We start from the raw sequence: 23,161 nt of genomic DNA, 5'->3' as shown, positions 1-23,161 counted from the left end.
TTCTTTCTTTCTTTCTTTCTTTCTTTCTTTCTTTCTTTCTTTCTTTCTTTCTTTCTTCTTTCCTTTCTTCCTTTTTTCTTCCTTCCTTCCTTTCTTTTTTCTTCCTTCCATCCTTTCTTCCTTTCTCTTTCTTTTTCTTCCTTCCTTCCTTCTTTCTCTCTCTCTCCCTTTCTCCTTCCTTCCTTCCTTCCTTCCTTCCTTCCTTCCTTCCTTCCTTCCTTCCTTCCTTTTTCACCTTTTCTCATTGAATCTTCTTCCAAACAAGCTGAATTTTTGCGGAGGCACTTCTGCATACCAGGGCATGCCTTCTCACTGACTGACCCTGCCTTCCTGGCCTCTAGAGTTATTTTTGGAATCCCTGTCGAGCTCTGAGCTAATTTTCCCAACTCATTCATGACTTTTAAATGCTTAATTCTCCATATTAGAGTGTAAATGACTTGAGGGCAGGCTTATCAAATGACTTGATTTTTTTTTTCCTCTTTCTCTCTCCTACCTTTAGCACAGTGCCTTCCATGTAGGAGACAGTCAATAAATAGTAATGAAGGAACAAATAATTATTCATGGAAAAATGACAGGTTTCTCTACCCGCAAAGTGAAGGGATTGTATGACTGTGTGCTCTGATTGGTGGCCTAATTATTTTATCCACCTAAAACCTCTCTGGTTTTGGTCTTCGGCGTGTATCTTACAATTGTGACTAGCTTTAAAATCCATAGAACAGGCCAGATCCCATTTAGTGCATGTCAGCCATTCAAAAAAATATGACAAAATTGTAAGATTATTATCATTGTCCATAATCAATGGATGCTCATTAATCTGCTTTCATGTAGCTATGTAGTCATGCTTCATTGATTTTTTTTCTAATCACTAAGTTGAAAAGCTATTTGTCCAAGTATAGAAGAACCAGAAAAAAAAAAAAAAGATTCAAAGTGGTTGTGCTCAAGTGACAGACATCACCTTTGATAAGACAAAATTCTTTTCCTTCGAAACAACTCACATTTCAGCATGGTCCTTCTACCTGAGAGTTGAGAATATGCTAGTAAGAATTTAATAAAGGCCATGTGATTTGGTGGGTGTGAATTTTAGTAAATGCATGATCTGTAGTGATTTAAAAGCCATCGGCACACTTGAAGGTACTGCTAAATACCTTCTCGAGGAGAAGATTAATTCTTAGCCCGAAGTATCTAGTTTTCCTTGGCAATGCTAAATGTAGTTGTGTTCCCTCTCCCAGACACTTTGGGCATTTCAGATAAATGGCATGTTGCCAATTCATCCTAAGTAGCCTGGTAGCTGGCAGAATACATGCTCAGCCGGTGTCCGCCCGCTGGGACACCAGCCGGGAGTGCTGATGAAGTGTCAGATGTACACTTGATATACATTAATCTGAGGGAGGGAAACTCATTTTCCCATTTGCTGTCTCCATCTTTTTGTCCCTCCCCCCACACACGGGTAGTTTATCAAAGAAGTCATCGTCGCCGACAGGAGCTGGGGGACCTAGACAGATGCTGCTTTCTGGCAGGAGAGATGGAAATTCCAGGCGGCAGGGGCAAGACCAGTGGTGACTTATTTCTTGGTAGGAAAATATGGTTGTAAGCCTCAATGACTGACATCCAGAAATGGTGGATGTGGCCAATCATAAGAAACATTTACTGCTTTTGCACTTTGCTGTAATGGATGGAGGAGGGACTCTGAAAATTAGGTGCCCATAGATCTCTCCAGCTGTATTTGGCCCGAATTGCCTGCCTCATCTATTGTGTTCATCTAAACATTCCATTCACATTCTTTCTCATAGAGGTCTTCCTTGACCGTTTGTCTAAAGCTGTTCCCTTTTTTGCAAGATATATACTCTTCAGCCTTCACTTTACTCCCTGTCTTTACCATCTTCAAATATGCTGTAGCATTTGCTATTTTATTCGTAGCTATCTCTCACCATTGATGGGGGGGGGAGCTCAGGGGGGGGGCTCGCGTTACTTACTGAAAAGGGCGTTTTATTTGCATAGATTCTATGAATATCTGCCATATACCATAAGTCATCTCAGTTGTAATACTTAATACGCTGTAAGTGCTCCGCAAATACACTGTACATCTTCAGGAATGACAGCAAGAAAATAGTTTATTTGTGTGCAGCGTGAACATGTTTTTGTCTGTAATTGGTTGAATGCATATAGGACCCATGGATGAGGAAGGCTCACTCTGTATCTCCTATAACTGTGGCGTAGTTTTTATGAAGGTAAAGATAGTTTTTTTTTTTTTTTTTCTATGTCCCTGGTACTGGGAATAGTGCAGGACTCCTCAGGAGAGCGCATGCAACAAAGAAGTCCCGTTTTTGTGTATGTTGGTGATCCGGAAACTGACTCTTATGTACTTATTGTCTCTAGTCTACTCTGGTTTTGGTTTGTGGTGTATCTGAGGCACTGCTCTTCAAGCCAGAGAGAAGCTACTGGTGAATGTGTATTCAGGAGTCAAGGTATAATTGTCCATTTGGACATGACATGAGAGGGAAGTAGAGCAGTTTTGAGTATGAAGTCTACCTTTTATTAATTCCATGTAGGCTTGTGTGTGCCTCGGGTTTTCCATCTGTGGAGGGGGATCAGCATTGTGTTAACTTTATACAGTTAATATGAGGATTAATGAGTAGCCTCTTGGGCAGAGCTTGGTACTGTGCCTGTCACTCGAGACGTCTTCCCTCCCCTGTGTTTCTGGGGCTGCTGAGTAAAATGTGTCTTGGAGATGAGGCTGTGAATTAGCCTTAGCTGGAGTGGCTAAGAAAAGATGAAAACAAAAAGTCATCCTCTGGATGATTGGGTACAGCCTTCCTCTCTGTGCTGGTGGATTATCTTATTGTTTCTTTGTTTTTCTTCCGTGCTCAAAACAAAATTAACAAACCGAGAGAGCTTTCCAGGCGACTAAACATTTTTAGACAAGGAAGGGGTTCTCAGGTGCTGTTTTTCAACTTCAAGCTTTTGGTGAAGTGGTGAAATTCTGTTTCTTTGGTGATTATCTTTTTATATCACATCCATTTCCCTTAATGGAAAAATTATATTTCATGATGTACTATAAATATTAAAAACCAAACTATTTAAGCTGTAATATATTCCAAGAGCCTCAATGAATATTCATCTTTTACATTTGCAAAAATGCATTGTGAGGAGTCCTGGAAAATTCACTAAACAGATGCAGAAATGTATTTTCCCTTTTCACTCATTCACAGTGATGCCAGCATCCTATTTAGGGTGCAGTCTTTATTTACAGTCATTTAATATTATATCAATACTTCATTAGCCTTATAGCTCAAAAACAAGAACCTGATCTGAAGTTTAATTAGTTAACGCCAAGAGCGCGCCTATTAAATATTGATGTAGGAATGGTTTGAATGCCCTTGGATAAATTGCTTAACAAAAGTTGTGGAACACATCTCTAAATTACCATTTATCCTTAGCTGTTATGACTCCATTTAATGGCTGCATAATATTCTGGTGCATAGCTTCATCACAGTATATTGTCTTATTTAGATTATTTCTAAGTTTTTCCTACTGTTAATAATTGTGATACATCCACATTATAAGTCTTTGTTCACCCCAGAGTAGCTGGGTGACTTGCAGGGGGACTATTAGGGCAAAACAGATAAGATTGTAAAGGTCTGTCTAACCTTTGTCACATCGTCTACGTGTTAATGTGTATTACTTATATTCCTGTCAGCAGCTAGTATATTCTTCCAAAAATTAAAAGAAAAAAAAACTTTTCTGCCATTTTTAGAAAAAAAAAATCATTCTTTTAAACATATGCATTTACAAAGTCAACATGACTATTAGGTGCAGTAAAGCCAGCAGATGTAGCAAGTAGGAAGTAAGCATTTTCAGTACTTCCTTCCTTACCATTTCCCTTGCATTTCCTAAATCAACTTACCAGCCCTGCTGTCTGCAACCTGGATCGCTCCTGGGATCCAGGAACTGCTGAGTGTGATTACACTGTGTGTAGCTAAAGGCATTATTCCATGGTTCAAATTTTTTTTTTCAGCTGGAAAGTAGTAATCTCAATTGTGAAATAGTGCCTTCAGCTGTGGACATTATAATCAGGGTCTCAGGAGTGCTTGTATTCCAAGAGTAATACATCTCATAGTCATTACCCTCTGAGCTAGGTTCTGTTTATAGTGAAGGGATGAATTTTCATAACTCAGTGCTGAAATAGCAATAGGGGGCCCTGAGCAGATTATTACAGGTCAGGCCTAATCCACAAAGATAAATCTCATTATGGGCTCACCTGGGCCCATCCACAGAGGAGCCAGTTTAACTCGAGTCTGTAAATCAAAAATCATTTTAAACGCAGACTATAAAATCCTCACTATGATCCAGCTACTGCCTCTGTGAAGAGATAACTCTGGTGTGTACCCTTAATGCGAAGTGTGCTTAGATGCCCACAGGATAATTAGCACCCTTCAAGGAAAGAGAATTGTGATTCAGCTTATTCAGAAAGGAGAAAGAATGCTATGTGTTGAGGAGAGACTGTTTTCAAGACTGAAATTCAGCCTGAAACTCACCATGCCTTAGGTCTTTTCTCCTGTTCATTCTGAAAGAATTCAAAAGCATTTCCTACCTGGCACATGTGCTGTCCTGCCTCAGAAGGACACGGGCACCTCCTGGAGTAGCTCGGTGTGTGGGTGTGCCTGGGTAGGCCAACCAGCTGTGCATTTCCTGTTACCAAGGGCATTTGGGAAAGTCTGAGGGCGCAGGCGCCCTTGCTAAAGGCAAGAAACACATATTCTCTTTGAATTGCTTGCCATTTTGGAGGGAAGCAAAACACATTAAGAACATTAATGCTGTGAATATGTGTAGATGCTGGGAACTGAATTTGTGTCCTCTGGAGGAACAGAAAATGCTCTTAACTGTTGAGCCATCTCTCCAGTCCCATCTTTTGGGTTTTTGTTGTTTTTTGTTTGGTTTGGTTGTTTTGATTTTGTTGTTGTTGTGTTTTTGTTTGATTGTTTTGGTTTGGTTTTTGAGACAGGTTTTCTCTGTGTAGCCCTTGGCTGTCCTGGAACTCAGTCTGTAGTCCAGGCTGGTATTGAACTCAGAGATCCACCTGCCAATGCCTCCTGAGTGCTGGGATTAAGTGTATGCACCGCCATGCCTGTCACCTTTGTTATTTTTCTGCAAACACTTTCATGGCTAGTGTAATGAGAAAAGTCAGTAACTGTATTTATCCCTGGTTTGTTGGCATCTGAAGTGTCAATCTGGCTCTGGATTATAAATGGGCATTTTCCCCATTATGTTCATTTCTTACTTAATTCACTATTAATGGGGACCCTACTACACAACTATTATTGAAGGCTTTGTAGAAATGATGTAGCATTGTTCTCATTTCTGAAGAGCTGTAGGGCTCATTGAAAGGAGAATTCTGGGAAATTAGAGATGTGGCTGCATCAGTTATGGCTGCGAGGATTCATGGAAGTATAAGAGTGACTCAAGCTGCAGGTGAAAGGCTTTGCAACTTCAGCTGAATTAAAAACCTGCATAGGTTTTAAGCAGGCAAGTTTCAAGACATAGTGGACCTATGGATACTACGGGATAGGAGACAGAAAGGGTGGGGAATCAGCCAATGGTGTATCTTCTTACCTGATGCTTTTAGTCAAGAGACAGAGGGCCACATGAAAACTCTAGGGCTCCGGGGTCATGACAGTTGAGTGAGTTTCCCTGGAAGGCTAGAACACCACCAGCATCCCTGCTCCTAGAGTGAAGGATGCTCCTGTGAGGTGGGTGGAGAACCTTCAACCATCCAGTTGAGTGAGGTGGGTTTTTTGTTTGATTAGTTTTGTTTGTTTGTTTGTTTGTTCATTTGTTTTTAATTTAGGAAGCCTCCAAAGAAAGGATGCTTTGTCTGTGGTTAAAATTGCTGTTCAGGAATTTTCATCTAAAGGAAATTAACTCTGTTTTATTAGTGATGGTCTCCTGGATCCTCTGAGCTCTCTCCTTTGTAATCAGACATTATGTTCATTTGCCTTCATGTGGAGAACAGCAGTGTGGCAGAGTCCACCTTTGTTGTTTGTGCTCTTTATTGGCCAGGGCACATCAGCTTCTGTTTTCTTTTCTTTCTTTCTTTCTTTTTTTTTTTTTAATAACAATCATAAGTGAAGCCTCTGATGAGTGCCTGTGGGGACATTTTTATAAATGCCGTGCAAAAGCATAAGGCCCTGGCTTGAGTTTCAGTAACTCTGACTTCATCCTAGGGGTGATCTTTGTTCTAACCCCTACTGTTTCTCCTGTTTGTTTGCTCACAGCCTCAGCTCCTGTTACTTCATCTGTCCCACTTTGGATCTGCACCTTTCTTTCTGTCTAACCTACCACTAAAACTTGAGTTCCTCCTTCCTCCCACTCTTCCCACTCTTCCACAGAGCTTGGCCTACTGTTTGGCTGTGGGTCTCTGCATCTGTTTTCCATCAGCTGCTGGATGAAGGCTCTCAGAAGACAGTTATGCTAGGCTCCAGTCTGCAAGCACAGCAGAGTATCATTGAAAGTATCAAAGATTGGCCCTTTCCCATGGGGCGGGTCTCAAGTTGGGCCACTCATTGGTTGGCCATTCCCTCAATCTCTGCTCCATCTTTATCCCTACACTTCTTGTAGGCAAAACAGATTTTGGGTCGAAGGTTTTATGGGTGTGTTGGTGTCCTCCTCTCTCCACTGGAGTCCCACTTGGCTACAGGAGGTGGGGACTTCAGACCCCATATGCTCTGCTGTTAGGAGTCTCAGCTAGGGTCACCTCCATAGACTCCAGGGACCCTCCCCTGTCCCAGAGAGCTCCTCTTCAACTGATTTTTGTTCTTTCTCCCAGTCATCCCTCCATCCCCAGCCCATCCCGCTCCCCCACATCTGATCCCTACCCCTGTTACTCTCCCCACCTCCTCTCCCACCCAGTTTTTCTTTCTCCCTCTACTTCAAATGTCTATTTCATTTCCCCTTTTGAGTGAGATTCAAGTATCTTCCTTTGGGCCATCCATGTTACTTAGCTTCTTTGGTTCTGTACATAGTAGCGTGTGTATCCTGTAATTTATGGCTAATATCCACGTGTAAGGGAATACATGCCATTGGTGTCTTGAGGGACCTCGAGAGGTCAAGGACATCACAAGAAGACTTACAGATAAACTAACTTGGGCCCATAGGGCCTCACAGAGACTGAACCACCAACCAAAGAACATGCATGGGGTAGCCCTAGGTCCCCTACACATAAGTAGCAGATATGCAGCTTGGTCATCATGTGAGTCCCCTAACAATGGGAGAAGGAGCTGTCTCTGACTCTGTTGCCTGCCTTTGGCTCTCTTTCCCCTAGCTGCCTTCTCTGGCCTCAGTGGGAAAAGAATGTACTTATTCCTGTTTCTACTTGTGCCAGGGCGGGTTGGTACCCAAGGAGGGGACCTCCTCTTTTCTGAGAAGAAGGGGAGGGGGAAAGGGTGAGGTGGCTTGAGGGTGGGACTGAGGGGAGAGGAGAGGGGGCTGCAATCAGGCCGTAAAGTGATTGAATGAATGAATGAATTAATTAATAAAATTGAGTGAAAATTGTTGCTTTCTTGCTGGCATACCCTAAAGAGACTGAGAAATGAAGGTGCTTGTACTGTTGTCACTGTACAATTTAATACTGAGTAAATAACACCTGGACTCTAAAATGCCATGGATCAATATAGATGCATATGTATAAATGTATAAATATCCCTTGAGTCATTGTTTTGCAAGAACTAGTGAAAATGGAACTATTATCCTGACCATTCTATGCTTCAGTTGCCTTCTGAGGACTGCTTTGGTTTGAATGTGAAATATGCCACATAGTCTCTTGTGGTTGAACTCATGACCCTCAGTTGGTGTTCCTGTTTGGGGAAATGGAGGAATCTAAGAGATGAAACTTAGCTGAGAGAAGTGGGTCACTGGGAAGTCATTGAGGATTTTAGCCTAGTTCCATTTTCTTTTTTATTTTTATTAATTACAATTTATTCACCTTGTATCCTAGCTGTAGTCCCCTTCCCGCACCCCCTCCCAATCCTGCCCTTCTTCTCTCTTCTCCTCCTATGCGCCTCCCCAGTCCAATGATAGGGGAGGTCCTCCTCCCCTTCTATCTGACCCTAGTCTATCATGTCTCATCAGGACTGGCTTCACTGTCTTCCTCTGTAGACTCATAAGGCTGCTCCCCCCTCAGGTGGAGGTGGTCAAAGAGACCACTTTGGAAATCATTCTGGTGCTTTCTTAGACAACTAGGAATAGTACTACATCAAGATCCAGGTATACCACTCCTAGACATATATTGAAAAGATGCTCAAGTAAACAATAAGGTTATTTGCTCAACCATGTTCATAGCAGCTTTATTTGTAATAGCCAGAAGCTGGAAACAACCCAGATGTCCCTCAGTTGAAAAATGAATACAGAAATTGTGGTACATTTACACAATGGAATACTACTCAGCAATTAAAAACAAGAAAATCGTGAAATTTGCAGGCAAATGGTGGGATCTAGAAAAGATCATACTGAGTGAGGTATCTTAGAAGCAGAAAGACACACATGGAATATATTCACTTATAAGTAGATATTAGACATATAATATAGGATAATCATACTAAAATCTGTATACCTAAGGAAGCTAAGCAAGAAGGACCCTGGGTAAGATGCTTAATCTTCATTCAGACAGGCAAATGGGATGGACATCAGAAGAGTGAGAAAACAGGGAACAAGACAGGAGCCTATCACAGAGGGCCTCTGAAAGACTTTATCCAGCAGGGTATCAAAACATATGCTACGACTCATAGCCAAACTTTGGGCAGAGTACAGGGAATCTTATGAAAGAAGGAGACAGAAAGACCTGGAGGGGACAGGAAATCTATAAGGAGAGCAGCAGAACCAAATTATCTGGCCACAGGTCTTTTCTGAGACTGATGCATGGAGATAACCTAGAACCCCTACACAGAAGTAGCCCATGGCAGCTCAGTGTCCAAGAGGGTTCCCCAATAATAGGAACAGGGCCTAGTTCCATTTTCATCTGAGTTCTCTCAGCTTCCACATTGGTCAGGATGTAAGGACTAAGCCATGTCACACGCTCTTGCAGCCAGGGATGAAGCTGCCTACTGCCATGCCTTTCCTTTCGTAATGGACTGCGTCCTCTGACCTGTGATCACACAAGACAGTAAAGACCCTACCTCTCCTCACTTAAGTACGTTTGTCAGGTTATAAGAATGTAAGCAACACAAAGACCTGGCTTTCACAAACAGAGCCTGCAACTGGAGAATATCATGGCTGGATCAGACCGTGGGTAACTCCTCTCCCCTTGCCCAGAGACTTTAATAATTAAATGCTGTATATGTGTCTCTATGTGACCCTAGCTCGTATGGGGGTAGGTGGTTTCCAGGAGGGCAGCCTAGCTGATAGGGAAAGTTCAGGTTCAGTAACAGGGCCTGTCTCAGAAATCTAAGGTTCAGAGAATAGAGAATAACAGAAAGGAAAGGATACACACACAAAGGAAAAATACAGTGGGAGGAGTATTCAAGAATGTGGGTGTCAAGGCCTGGCTTTCCGAATTGGATTCTTATTGTGCCGTGTACTAGATGCATGACTTTGACCAAGAGTTAACTCCTTCATGCCTCTCAACAGCAGGGCTAGGAATAGCATCTGTTCTATGCGGTTTTCGGGTATCAAGTGAAGCCATACTTATAAGAACATTAAGAATATCTGCTCAGAACATATAAAAGGGCTGGACAGGCTGCTCTTTCAGGGGACCTAGGTTCAATTCCCAGTACCCATAGGATGGTTCCAACTGTCAGTAACTCCAGTCTCGGAGATCCGATACTTTCTCCTGACTTCCATGTAGACTGCCCACATGTGGTACACAGACGTACATGCCGGCAGAACAGCCATACACATAAAAATTAAAGGAACAATCCCAAAATGCACACTGTTGACAACTACTATCATCCTAGACAAAGAGGAATTATTATTAACTTATTAAATCAGAAAAGTTTGTTTTTATTTTATTAAATGCGTACCTAATGTCTGAGGCTAAATATGTATATAATGCTGGCCATGGAAAGATCTGCCCCTCTGAAATCTGTTTCAAAGAAAGAGCTGTGTGTCTTCTGTGTTTTCTGTGGCATAATTGGCAAGGCTTACTGCTTACTTGAGATCAAAAGTCCTGGAAAAGGGATAAAGTGTCATTTTCAACATTAACTAAAACCCTTAGGAAAAAGGGGAAAAAAGAATAGTTTTTTTCTTTTTCTTTTTTTTTTTTTTTTTTATTCTTCTTAATGGATGACAGAAAAGTACTGCCCAGGGTCCCAGAACCCTGTTTTATTTGTTTAAGTAAAAAGCTATGACTTGTGAACTGACATCTGGCATAGCATTTGCATGGTGCCTATGTATTTGGGTCTTCGAAGCAGTAACATCTCTTTTACCAAAAACACAGCTTATATTTCCATATTTGTTCCTTGCCAGACTTTGATGTTCCTTGCCCAGATGTAGCACCATTAGAGGATATTTATCAGGCCTCTGATATTTTTGCTGGCCCACCCCATCGATGAAACACTTTTGAGTCGGAATTCCTAAAATGTGAATATATTTTTAAATGACTTTCATGAGGCCAGCAAAATGGCTCAGTAGGTAACTGTGGCCAGATCTGATGCCGTGAGTTTGATCCCTAAAACAAACATAATAGAAGGAGAAAACTGACTCCTGCAAGTTGTCCTCTGACCTCTACATATGTGTTGTGGCACGCATGCATGCGGACATGTGTGTACACACATAATAAATGAAAAACGTAGACCAGTGATTTCCGTGTGGCTTACAGATACTATTCAAAATATGTTGACACGTCTGAGACTTTCCAGTAGGAGCCTGTCGGAGAAGACATTGTGTGGATGTGCAGACAGGAGCTTGCCAGGTCCTGGAGAGGACTGAGTGCCCCAGCCTGGCTGATGAGGGAGACAGGATATACATGGAGGGCTTGGAGGTAGTTACATCTACCTGGAAGAAAACATGTTCGCCCTCATCTTTGAGGCATGTCAGCCAAGTTTCAGAACGAATACCGACTTACGACATGTGTGTAAAAGCAGTAACAGTGAATGAAGAGATTAAAAATTAGAAACGGGCCAGTGAGATGGTTTCGTGGGGAAAGCCTCTACTTGTCAGTCCTGACAACCTGAGTTTGTAACATCTTCAAGTCTAGCCTAATTATTGAAAAGAGGTTTGAATCGTGTGAGGCAGACCCCATCTATCCTTCATAAGAGGTGTATTTAATTTCTTATTTAAGTAGAAAGAATAGCTACGCATGTCATTAGCCACCACTAAGGTGCCACAAGTGCCGTTGGTTATCGCGAGAACTGCTTCATAGCCTATGATGATAATTGGAACGTAACACATCCTCAACTGTGTCTTCAGACATCATGACATCTTTTTCTTTTTTTCTTCTCCAGATGTAAGACAGTTATTTGTTGTTTGAAAGCTACAGAATTATAGCTAAGATAACAAATAATTGCCAGCAAATATAACTAGTTCTCTGGAAATATGCTCTAATTGGTTGGCTATGTAAAAGAAAGTAAAAAATATTGGCACGTTAGCTGGGGAAGTCATGACCATTGCTTATGAAAAGCCTGAGTTTTGGCATTTCCATTTAAATAAGCCTTCTTATTACAATTAATATTATTGTTTGGTTTATGACCCTCTAAAGTACATCCCCTTTCAGCATTTCTTGGTGTTCTAACTTTGCTTTCTTATACATGTTACACAATTTGCAATTTAGATTTTAATTTGATTTCCATTCTTTAAAATGTCATTTTTCTTCTGTTTCATTTTTATTTAAAGCGTGTTTCTCTCGGCATTCATAGATGCTAGGCATACACAAACTAAAAAAAAATCAAGCTATTAAATGGGCTCAGAACATAAAGCATTTTAATAGGAATTTCACATAACTAAACTAAGTATTTGAGAACCCAGCCACAGAATTATAGCTCTTTGGAAACAAAGTTTATGGGACAAGGTGAACCTGCTTCACCTTCTGCTCTAGTGATTTTAAAATACAGCATTTGTGTGGTTGACTTTAAATCTCCGCCTCTTCTTGTATGCATGAAGTGTTAAATGGGGTTCTGAAGATTTAGGGTTAACAGCTGCACAGATGCAGGGTTTGGGTCCCCGTGGTATTTTAGGGTTCTGTGTATTTCCCCCCATACCATGGAAAGTGCCGGTGTGAGTGTCCATCTTCTAATTCGAGTGTATGTCTATAGGGTTGGAGGCAGTTGTTTTCTTTTTATCCCCAGCTGTGACCCACATAAATCAGCCCATCACATTATCCGTCATAGTCTGACTCTGTAACTCACAGTTTCCTCAATTACATGGACTCGTGGTCTGGCTTGAATGTGGTTTTCTCTGAACAGGAGACCATTTCTTCTTATCTTTATTTCATACAGTTCAGAGGATGGTCTGTGATAGTCCTCCTTTTCATTTTGAACCTAATGAGTTTATTAAGTATATAGCAAGCCAAAGTAAAAGAATAAATAGAAAGAGATCAATAGATAGTAAAAACGCTAGATAGACGCCATCAGGTCAGACACTTACAGCATCCCGCAGAAAGCCACTTGGGCAGTTGAGGCAGCCAGCTGTTGTTCCCAGCTGAGACTTCTTGCTGTGGATGAGCTGCCCATGGTTGGATTTTCCTGTTGCAGTTACCCTGTTGGAGGTGGTTCACCTTTGAGCAATTCTCAAGGGCATGGCATTTTTACTGTTGAATGTTCTGCTGTTCTCTTTCCTCCCTGTCACAGGGTTTTGGTAAGGCCCAGAAAACAAGCCTTAGAGGACATGTTGGCATAAACATACTGGGTCTGACTAAGTGGAACAATCCCCCTTCCAGAGCCAGGTTCTTGGCGAGCTGAAACCACACATGGCAGTTTAGCAGTATAATGTACAGTGCACCATCTTTTTCGGCTGTCCGACTCTTGCCTATAACAAACATCACCACTCTCTCATTTTCTTGCGTTTACCATGTTCTGCTTAGTTTCCTGCTGAGATTTCTTTTCAGGATCTGCAATCACCCTTCATGTACAGGCTCTTTGTCTTGCTTTATTTGCTAGCTGTTCTTTAAGGCAAAGCAACTGCTGGAGAAGACTGGCCTATTTGAGGTTGGGGTGAGAGACTAGATTATGGTAATGACATTTCTTGGCTACGTAAATCTGGAGAACTGTCACTGAACGTCATGGAGTCCTGGTGTGGATATGGGCAATCTTGACAACATCATTGTCCATGACGGAGTAAGTCACATCAAAACACACTGCTGAGTTCTGGTGTTCGTTGTGGAGTTCTCAATTCACGTGGCTGTTTCTGGGTGTTCTGGCCTGTGGCTAGTCTCTCTGTCTGCCTCTGTGTCCTACTTTTTTAATTACTGGGATCTCATGACAAGTCTTAGTGTCTGTTCAAGCAAGTTCCTCTAGGTCACAGTAGGTCCTTGTGGCACTTTTATTTTCTGAATAAATTTACTCATGAAATTCTGCACACTGATTGAGATTTTGATTAAAATTACATTAAATCTGTAGATCGGTTTGGGGAAATTGGCATTTTTATGATGTTGAGTTTTACTAGTCTAGAACATGGTATATTGCTCTATTAACTGAGGACTTCTTTAGTGTTTTTCAATAAGTTTTTTTTTTTTCCTGGAATTTGTACACTCTTTGTTAGGCTTGCTCTTGGGGACCTTAAATAATATCCGTTACAAATAAATATTTTCACCTGTTTGCTAAAGTGTGAGGGTAATTGAATCAGCTTCTAGAGACTGCTTTTGAAGTTAATTAAGCTTTGTAACTTTTAGTCTTATCTGTAGGTTTGGTTTGAAGTCACAGACAGTGATAACACACAAAAATGTAACAGTTTTCTTTTGGTATTCTTCCATTCTTTTCTTTTCTTCATTAGGGCCTTCTGGGTTCAGCTGAACCAGCGCAGTGGTAGAACTCATCACTGTCTTTATCATAAACAAAACGCCTTGGTCATTTCATGCCAGTGATGGTAAATGCAGTGGTCTGTGGGAGAGCTTGGTATCATGTGCAGAGCACCCCTTTGCCTTTACTTTGAGGTTTGAAAAAGATCCCCAATTCTGTACTAAGGGTGTGGCTCAATGTGCGGCACCTGCTTAGCATGCTCAGGACCCTGGGTTTAATGCCCGGTACGAAAGTAAAGTTCTTTGAAGGTATAAAAAGTTTCATTTTAAAAAAATGTTAAAAAGTCACTCATTTCACGGTACTGAGGGAAAATGCTATGTTATCATGATGAAATATTTTAAAACAAGCATTTTTGTGTAGGACTTTCCCATCTGCATTTTCGAGTGGTATCTCCTTGCACTCTTTTCGGCTTTAACATTAAGGCAAACCCGCTGAACAACAAAAAAAAATTAGGAATGTCTGTCACCCGGCTGTCTGGAGCATAATCTTGTGTAGCAAGTCACTTTCTCGGAGGCAGTTCCTGGTGTCTCTGGCTGGGGCAGAGTGTAACAGCTGCAGTTGGCTGTGTTTTGAGCTCTGTACCTGTAGCCTGGGGTGGCTGGTGCCTGTATTGCAGGTCAGTCATGTTGGTATATGCCTCTCACTCTTCTGGTTGAAGGGCAGTGCTGGTCTGTATGCTCATCACATACAGGAGATAGACACTCTTGCATGGCTAACAGATCTCAAGCTGACGTAAGGCCTTCTTGCCTAATGACCGAATCAGGTCCCACAGTCAGGTATCAGTGGGGTAAAGAGAGAGGGGCATGAGTATTTATGAACAATAATTTTATTTTCCACAGAGTAAGTTTGCTCATTTTTAAGTCTGGTAGAGTTTATGTCAAGAATAGCTTCACCAGCCAGGGTGGTGGTGCACACCTGTATTCCCAGCACTCAGGGAGGCAGAGGCAGGAGGATCTCTGTGAGTTTGAGGCCAGCCTGGTCCATAGAGTCCAAGACAGCCATGGCTACATAGAGAAACCCTGTCCAATGGCTTGATGTGAGGCTTAAAATGGTTTGTTTGTTTGTTTTTTTTTTTCTTCCTTGATTCTAAGAATGTTCTTATTTTCCTGATATCCCTACATATTGGTTTTTAGTATTTAGGGATTTTTTTTTTTTTTTAAGGAATAGAGTATTTGCACTTTTTTTCTTTCTCCAAGTGACCAGGCACTTACTCCAGCATTATTCAACAGTTCTTTTCCTCTGGAATCTCTAATACCACTTTCAACTTATACTAATTCCCAATTATATAAAAGGTGTGTATCTTGGTTGTTGATCCTTTCCTTTGTATGTCTCCGTGTATTTACACCACATCGTCCAATTCTTGTTGGTTTCTGTCTTTTTTACCATCTAGAATAGTTGGTAGGGGAGCCTCAGAATTTTTGGAGTAGAATTTATTTCCAGTTATATTGTAAAGACGTTCCCTCAGTTTAAGCCTTTTCTATCCCTATAAATAACATCATCTTCTTCTTTGAAAGCCAGTGAGGATAAAACATCCCTTGTAAAAACATTGAACAGCAGCTTCTTTCATGTAGCCAGAGTTCTTGGACTCTAGATCAAGGGAGGAGGACTCATATCTCCCCTTTACCCCCTAAGCACTGCTCTGTACTGGCCAGCATGCTTGTGTAACTGGTCCTGGTGGAGTCTGGGACAGAAAAGCCTAGGACTTGGGTGTCCACTGAGTCCTGCTGATCTCAGGATGAGAATCTGGGTTACAAAGGAGCAGGACCAAAGACTGCATTTTCCTCCAGGAATCAGAGCTGAACCTATGAGGCCAGTGTGCCCTCTGGGTGCAGAGACTTGTGTCTTTTGCCCATTGCAGGAAGTCGGGGTGGGGCTTCTCTGTGCCGTGATGAAGGGAAACTTTAGATTTCCTTGTTAGTTTGTAGTTATGAAGTCATAAAAGCTACCAAGCGTCACACTCACTTTAGTGATAGTTTCCTCCATTAAAAACGTATTTGCGTGCAGTGTGTCATGAGAGCAACCAACAGAGAAGTACCAAGGGTAGGCCTGCTCTGCTCTATGGGGTTGAGCTGTTTTCCTAGGCTGCCTCTATCCTAACTTGTTGAGAGCATCTCTGGGCTGTAATGCTGATGTGAAGGCTGTCTCCGAGGGGGCCGGGCACTGACAGCACACCAGGAGTAATTCCCTTCATCCATCACATTGACAGCCCTTTGATTTCTCATCCCATGAGACGGGGGAGGGGCTTGGCCATCACCGAATGGTCTCCACTTATCTGGCATTTTAAACCGATCTGCATTTGGTGTGAAATTAGGTAGATGTAGCTGAAGTTGTTCATGGCTCGTGTTCTCGCTACAGCGGGAAGCTCATCACCTGTCCTACAAGGCTGACAGGTGGCACAGACTGGCATTGGGATTATGACCACAGTCTGAGCTCCATCAACACAGAAAGCTTTTCATTAAGAGCGACAGATTGGGAACCTGTCATCAGAGCAGATAAAAGCATGGTCTTTGATCAGGCAGAACTCTCTTTAGTTACCTGTTTCGGGATTTTAGATCAAGTTTGTTGGTTGAGAAATCCAGGGTTAGATAGATGTCATTTTCCATTTTTAAAAAAGTACGATTTAGTTATTTCATGTTATAATATGATAAATTCTAATAGAAGATTTTGAGAATTTTATTTAAATTAAAGGATGAAAACCACGTAGATGGAAAGTCATTTTTAACCTCTTTTCTATAGGTACAGGAATTCCTTTATCTTTTTGTGAGCTTTGGTACCCTGTGATGTCAAATATATACTCATTATATTTTCATTACTCATGTCTCTTGTTTTCCCCGAGATGCCACAGTCTTGGGCTGAGTTTCAATATTGGCTTCTTTTCTTGCCTATCTGACTTTAATTTTTCCCTGTGGCTTTCTCTGTAACCTCATTTTCCTTTTCCGTAGTTCATAACTCTGGAAGTCCAGTGGTTTCCAGAGGTGCTAACCCTTGGTCCCTGAGGACATGGCTGCACATATTCTTCTTTTCTTCTTTTAAACAAAACAAAACATAAGTCATCTATTTGATTTCTTTCCTCTATAATTCTTCATTCCCCAGCTTTCTCTTCCAGGGGAATTTCATTCATGCACTCATGGGAGCTGCTATTTCTTTAAGTAGGGCAGAATCATCTTGAAAGAATGCCCTTCTCAGGCTGTGGTCCTCCAAGTCACCCCATCCGCCTTTCCCTTGTCAGCCACAGCTGCTATCAAAGCCATATCCCTAGTTATCTCTAGATGGCAGCATCTACCTCGCTCTGCCTAGAGGCAACGTGAGGAAAACAGAGCTGACTGTCGGCCTGGGCCGGCACCGAGCATATCTCCCTTGCCCTTTCTTTTGTTTCCAGGTGCATTTCAATCTCCAAGGGGAGTATCCATCCCTTCCCTGGTGTCCCTGTCACTGTCTTTAATTTGCCAAGCCAGAGCCTGGGAATCTCTTTTCAGAGAAGCTTTATAGTGAGAAGCGTAGCCTGAGGGTTTGGGGTAGTAGTTTCCAAAGGACTACTTGTGAGGGCTTGTGTGCACTGGCCAAGATGGTGGTGCGGTCTGTCCTTGGGCCACATCCTGTGGGGGCTGCTCGGGCCCTGGGGAGGGTGTAGCTGGTTATTTCTTGAGTATCTCAACTTAAAGTTAATGGGAAACTGTGTGTGCATGCGTGCTTGTGTGCAAGAGAGAGAGAATGAAATAAAAATACCTTATATGCACTATGAAAATATCATAATAAAATTCAGTATTAAGTCTAATATACACTAATAAAAGCATAAAATGATATCAAAATATATATAGTACAATCATGAATAAGACAATGAAATACATTTCTGGCTCAGAAGAGTGTGCGGGGTGCATGCCTGAGATAGTGCTTAGAAGCTGGAGGCAGGAAAATCAGAAGTTGAAGGTCATCCTTCACTAGATAGGGAACCAGAAACCACCCTGGCATGCCTAAGCACCTGTTTCCAAATGAAATTAAATAAGTAAATCAAATGTCTAAGAATGCTCAGCTAAAGAGCCGAACATTAAATACTGTTTTTCATGTTGTAGCATTTGAGCTAGATGTCTCAGTTTTTATTCATTCATTCACTCATATACTCATTTGTCATTCATTAGGTACAGAATATTGAACCCAGGGCCTGGAGCTTGTCTGGCACTCATTAACACTGGATGACATCTCTAGTCTTTTTATTTGCTTAACATGCCTGTTTCCCCATGAAACATCACACCCTTGAAGCCTGACTTTTTCTTTGCTGTGAGATTCAGGCTATGCAAGGGCAAGTACTGGGAACCGTCACTCACACCTCAGCTCTGTGCTCCCCACTTGGTCACTCACTGTCCCACTAACATATACCTCACAGTATTTAAGCAGACGCTTTCTGTGCCTTAACATGTATGTGCCAGTGGACTGGTATTCTCTTGACTTAAACACGGAGTGGCTCCCTGGGCACCAGTATTCTAGATATGTGGCCATGCCCTGGGTCCACCTTTTCTCCTCTGTGTGGAATTGAAACCCAAGCAAAAGAGATGGGCCAGACTCTGAATTCTAAGAAGCACTTTTGTTTTGTTTTATTACATACGTGTGTGCATGTTTTATTATATATGTGTGCGTGCGTGTGTGTATGTTTTAAATTGAAATAGAATTACATCACTTCCTCCTCCCTTTTTTCCCTCTAGCTTCTTCCGGTTACCCTCTCTTGTGCCCCTCCCATAACCCCCACTCTCAAGTTGATAGTCTCTTTTTTATTATATTTGTATGCACAAGTGTATGGTTTCATATATATATTAAACATTCTGAGTCTATTTTTTAATTTTGTGTATGTGGCATCAAGGCTGACTGCTCTGCACTGGACAGGCAGTGAAGGTACTCATTGCTGGTGGCAGCTCATTGCTGGTGGGAGCCTTTCTCACAGGCAGTAGTTGCCATTGTCTAAAGGCGGAAACATGTCCATTGATATTAGTTCCAGTCTTGTTTATGCAGCTTGCTTTCTTTCTTTCTTTTTTCTTTCTTTCTTTTTTTTTTTTTTTTTTTTGGTGGGGGGGATTATTTATTTATTTAACTTATTTATTTATTTATTTATTTATTTATTTATTTATTTATTTATTTATTTATATGAGTGTTCTATCTGCGTATACAGCTAAATGCTAGGAGAGGGCATCCGATCCCACTAAAGATAGTCCTGAGCCACCATGTGGTTGCTGGGAATTGAACACAGGACCTCTGGAAGAGCAGCCAGTGCTCTTAACTAACAGCTTTTTTATGCAGCTATTTCCAAGAAAAACTATTTCACAGCAGGCTTCCTGGTATTCTGGCTTTTACAGTCTTTCCTCTCCCTCCTTCTGGTATGTCCTGTGAGCCATAGATGCGGGAGCTGTGTTGTAAATCTGTTTCGGCTGAGGTCCCTACAATCCACTGATTTCTGCATTGTTTCCAACTGTGGTTTTCTGCCACGGTCTCCACTTGCTATAAAGAAAAGGATCTCCATTGAGGGGTAGTAGCTACACTTAACTATGGATATAAGGTTAAAATTTAGATGTAGTAGGGAATTATTCTGGTCCAGCAAGGTGGCAGTAAATCTTTTCTAAGGTCCATAACCCAACTAGCCCTAGGAAACTGGGCTAGTTTTCCAGTACCAGGCATGATTTCCCTCCTGTTGAGTAGGCCTTAAGTTCAGTTAGACAGCTGGTGGCTGTCACTAACCTGCTAATGCTGGTGCCACTTACTTATCTTGCCATGATAGTAATTGTCATGATTCATAGATGCTTTACCTAGGTAGGACTGTTTAATTGCTTCCCTCCCTTGGTAGCTTGCATAGCATTCTCTGGAACCATGAAGGCTAGACTATAGAAAAGAGGCTGTAGGACTGTGTGGGAGCCATTATTTTCAGTGGAAGCGTGATTGTGCTGGTTGGTGATGTAAGTTGTTAGGGGCGACCCTGATACCAATCGCAGGGCTTGGACTTATGGCTGGACATTGATCTGCAGCCTCCTAGATTCCTCACTGGAAAGTCAGTCTCTCTGGGAGGAGGGATGGAAGTGCTATCATTTTGTTGGTGTGATTCCTTCCTTGCCACTGATTTATGTTTGAACAATAATTTGTTTTTAATATGGAGATATGTGAACAAGAGACTGCAGTGCTCCTATTCCTGTTGACCGTGTGCTAAAAAGTAATATAAATGCAATACTTGAAATTCCAAGGATACTGCATGGTAGAAAATGAAACGTAGTGTACTTACCGCCCTCAACCTTCTCCTCAGACATGTTGTTGCTGTTAGTTTCTTGTTATTTGGTACAGAAAGAAAAGACCCACACATGACAATAAGGTTCATTCATTCATTCATTATGTGTATAGGTGTGTGCCAGTGAGTGTGGGTACCTGTGGAGGAGGCCAGCAGTGCCAGATCTCCTGTAGCTGGGTCATAGGCAGTTGCAAGCAATGTGGATGCTGGGAACCAAACTTTGGTCCTCTGTAAGAACGGTGTGTGCTCATTTTCTCTGAACCGTCCCTGCAGCCCCAGCCCTAATGTTTTAATAGGGTATTCACTGTTTCTTTTCTGTCTTAACTGGAAGCTTGCTCGCAGAACCATGTGCAGTTCTGATATAGCAGTATGATATGCCATCAGTTTGCCAGCCAGCTCCCAGGGTTTGGACTCTAAACTCAGAGCTCTGTAGCTGTGTGGTTGTGACTTGTCTGGCGGCTGTTGTGAGACAATGCGGGAGATAAACTCTTTTTAGCTGGAGTGTGAGTGCAGCTGTTGGTGAGGTGAGTCTTTTCGTCCTTAGTTAGGATGCCTCTGCATGCTATGTGTTATATTGGTGCAGCCTGAGTCCGCTCGGGGTTCTCTCAGACCTGTTATGTTTGTTTCCCATTGCCTCCAGGCTGCTTTGGTCAGCTGTGCTCTGCCCCACACAATCATTCGAGAAGTCAGGCAGACAGAAAAGCCATCATCATGTCGGGTTTGTGTGTGTGTGTGTGTGTGTGTGTGTGTGTGTGTGTGTGTGTGTGTGCTCAGTCCAGAAGATAAATGGGGAAATATAAAAGTCAGGTCTACATGAGATGTATTGCTGGGTCAAATCTTGAGGCTAGGCATAGAATGGCCATATTTTATTGTCTAACCACACCCAAGGACACAGTAGACCGAGAAATTCATTCTACCCAGAAATAACAGAAAATGGATTTGGTCAAGAAGTAAATGGCCAGTTAACAATGGTCAAAAACAGGAATCTGTGCATATGCAGAGGTCTTGATGTAAATGTGTGGCTGAGCTTGGGGAGGAGGTGGGGTAGCCAACTTGGAGGATAAGCTTTCTCCTGATGGCCCTGGGCCCCCCGCTGTGTAAGCAGAGGGTATGGCGGTGCCCTCTCATTCTCTAGAAGGACCAAGGGCCTGTTCCCTCTGAGAGTCTGAGTATCTCTGTTTGCAGGAAAAGCATCACAGGGGCCTTTCCAGGTGGTGGCTTTCTGGACTCAAGGAGGGCAAAGTCTACACAGGGCCTGGCCAGAACCCCAGAGAATCTGCCAGGCACTGGGGCTTGTTTTGGCCCCTCTGAGTCACCACCTGGGCTCTGGCACAGTTGGTCCTGGAGTGGAGAGAGAGATGTCAGTAACGCACTGCTGCCTCTGGCTCTGCTGTAGAGGAATCCCAGCCTGGCTGTGGCGCAGGATAAATGGCTTCTGGCCACGTGCAGCTTGTTCATTTAAGAATTAGTGAGGATTATCTATCACCCTGCTTCGGAACTCTGACTTTTGTTTTTCAATAGCACCATTGGGAGTAAAAAAATTTAAAACTAGCTATATTCTTGATACGTGGATTTGTTTTCAACTGGAGAAATAAATGCCTAAGAGACAGGCTGAACTAAAACATAAGACTTTGCAGAAATGATCCTGGAAACTTTGGAAAATGGGTCCTTTGTCCTCACTGTTCCACCTCCTGTGCCAACTCTGTTTATTCAGATAAAGTGGATGTGTTTCAGAGCTTAGGAAAGCCATGGAGTATTCCTGATGTCTTGATAGAGAATATAATACATCGAGATAGGTTAGCATCTGTTATCTTAAGCATTTTAGTAGCTGGCTGTGTCAGAAAAGTGTAATCTGGTAACATCCTGATTTAGCCGTCTGCTGGGTCTTAGTGTAGTCAGTCATACATAAAGGGGCAAGAGAGTAGGGGGCATGGGAAGGAAAGGTAAAGACCTGATACTCCCAAATGACAGAGGCAATGCACGTTCTTAAAGTAATAATACCTGCCATTGGATGCTTTTCTCAGAAAGGAGAAAAGACATTAAGAGGGTAGCTGCACACGTGGCAGGACTGACAGAGGGCCTGGTGGCTTCCGGAATCAATACACTGCACTGTGTAGCTCGGCTATAACTTAGGAAAGCATCTCAATGTGTTGGACAGAGGAGTTCATGGCTACCCTGGTTTACAAATGAAGCAATTGGTGGCTCGCAATCAACTTGCCCTTTCTCCACTGTCCACGGCCTTGCTTGAGCCAGGAACCTGCGTAATAAAAGACAGGCAGAAGGGTAGTGAGTATGGTGTGTGATGCTACCAAGCCTGAGGACCTGAGAGTTTGCGCTGTAAGATTCACATAGTGGAGAGAGAACTGACTGTAAGTTATCCTTTGACCGAATATGCACAGGCACACACACACACACACAAGCAATCCACATAATTATAATTATACATTTAAAAAAAAGGATCTGATGCAGCCAGTTGGGAAATGTGTGGTCTTATGTATTAGAACACTATGGCTAAATGTTCTTACAGCAGAGCCAGTGGGTACGGAGTTCGCTAAAAAGTTGGTTATTTTGCAGAGCCTTACACCATGGCTAAGAGTTTAGGGTTTGTTTGTTTGTTGTTAGTTTGGGTTTTGGGTTTGGGGGGGGTTTGTTTGTTTGTTCTGTTTTTTGGTTAGATCTTCGCTCTGAAACAACCTGTGTTTCATAAGTCAGCAGAAGATGAACAGCCAAAGCTATAAGAGGAGTACAGAAATGTTCACAGCTTAGGCATCAAGTCAGAGCTTTGAAGAAGGAGGTTAAAGGAGGGGGAGGGGATCCTGAGACCTTGGGATGGAAGGTTTGCTTTGGAGGGCAGCTTTTCCATGTTGCCCTCGAGTGCAGCACAGAAGGCTGTCTGCTGCGGAATTTATTGACCATGCTTGGCTGCTTTCTGCTCCCCCCTCCAGACCCGGCCTTTGCGATT

At 42.4% G+C, this 23,161-nt stretch overlaps 1 protein-coding gene across 2 annotated transcripts in view; it reads left to right on the top strand.

Moving 5' to 3' along the window:
• The window catches only part of Mast4 (microtubule associated serine/threonine kinase family member 4), a 583,904-nt gene that overhangs the window by 204,737 nt on the left and 356,006 nt on the right, over positions 1–23,161 (top strand). The window lies entirely within an intron of this gene.

This window comes from Psammomys obesus, unplaced genomic scaffold, assembly GCF_907164565.1.
Source record: "Psammomys obesus unplaced genomic scaffold, mPsaObe1.curated_primary_1811, whole genome shotgun sequence".
Classification (NCBI taxonomy): Eukaryota; Metazoa; Chordata; class Mammalia; order Rodentia; family Muridae; genus Psammomys; species Psammomys obesus.
Note: the sequence above shows the minus strand (reverse complement) of the source record. Positions and strands in the feature narration are given on the sequence as shown.